This window comes from Merops nubicus, unplaced genomic scaffold, assembly GCF_000691845.1.
Source record: "Merops nubicus isolate BGI_N331 unplaced genomic scaffold, ASM69184v1 scaffold1992, whole genome shotgun sequence".
Taxonomy (NCBI): Eukaryota; Metazoa; Chordata; class Aves; order Coraciiformes; family Meropidae; genus Merops; species Merops nubicus.
The window spans coordinates 38,657-40,245 of NW_008594285.1; positions in this window are offsets into that span (position 1 = coordinate 38,657).

Below are 1,589 nucleotides of genomic sequence, written 5' to 3' on the forward strand. Positions count from 1 at the left end.
CTTTGTTGTGTCGATGGTAGCATTTGACTTACTGAACTTGGACACAAACTAACTTTTTAGTTATACCAGAAAACCTCAGCAGATTTGGATTTGCTGCTTTAGTTGTGATAACTCAATTTTTATATATATAGTTTCATGAAATATTTAGTAATTTGACCTTTTTATATTAATGTTTTCAGTTCTCACTTTCTAAAGGCACATTTACATCAGAGAAGATTTCTGTCCTCCTTACAAGCAAGATAGATGTGCTTCTGATTATGAAGAGCAATACACCTTCATGCTGTTCTCACAGCTGTTACACAGATATGATTTAATCTCTTTAAATTGAGGAATTGCTTCTTGCATGTACCATTCTCCCTCGTGCAAGAAACTAAACAGTGACTTCTGAACAATCATTCTTTGTCTGCAGAAGAGAGGGAATGTGACATCATTAAATAGACCAGGTAATTGCTGCTATATTGGTGTGTATTCAGGCTGCTGACTTTCAGGAATTGTTGTAAATAAACAATTGCTTCAATTGTATCAGTACTGCAGTTGAATTCAAGTATTCCTCACATATGCTCTGACCCTCCCCCCTTCAAATCTATATACATATATATAAAAAAAACCCCAAATCTTAAAAATATATACATGTCTAAGTTCTGTTGAGATTTATGGATTTTAGCTGAACCTGAATTGCCTTAGACATCGCTTGGTTTAGACTTGTCATCTTGAGGTTTGATCATGAAGACTTACACTTACTTCCTTGAAAACTTGGGAGACTTGCTGGCAGTGAGAACCCAGCCCTCCTTCCTGGGGGGAACTGTGAGTACAGGCCCAAAGTTAGGGTACTGTGAGAACAGCCTTAGGTCTAAATGTAGCTCCTGTCCTCTAAGTGCCTGCATCCCCTTTCAGACTGAAAGGAAGCGGATGGTGTTCCAGATGCTTCGCATGATAGTTGCTCCACGAGGGCAAATGCCAGCGGAAGGGGCAATGTTCCCTTCACAGTGTGGCCTGCCTGGTGGGAGACGACGAGCCATGACGCCTGTCGACCTGAGCAGAGCTGGGCAGCTGTAGGAACGATGCTCTGGCCCAGTGGGGGATCTCTACTTAGAGTCGCTAGGCGAATGCTGGAGGGGTGATGAAATTTCTAAATTGTGGCTGTGTAATGGAGAAAGACTTGTTAAAAAAAAAAAAAAAAAAAAAAAAAAAAAAAGGGATTTTAGCTTTACTGCTGTCCTGGAGAGTGGAAGTCCGCTAATAAGGTTTTAAAAAGGCAGATGGAAAAACCCAATATTGCAAAAGCCAGGAGTCCCCAGAAAAACCTGGAGTTAGACAAGTGCCCCATTTCAATTCTCCTCCTCCAGCCCAGCCCTTCTAGCTAGCCACAATGTCCTAGTGAAGGACTGGCCAGTCCTAAAATGTCAAAAGCAGGGTCGTAAGTGTACAGTTTTACTTAATGTAGAGTCACGCAATCAGCAGCGCCTTTTAGTTGTGATAACAGTAAAATATAGTACCTGAAAACACAAAAGAACTCCAGTGAACAATGAGCACCCTTTTCAGTTAATGCTTCTGAAAAACACTGTAGTACACAGTAAAAATTTCCCTAC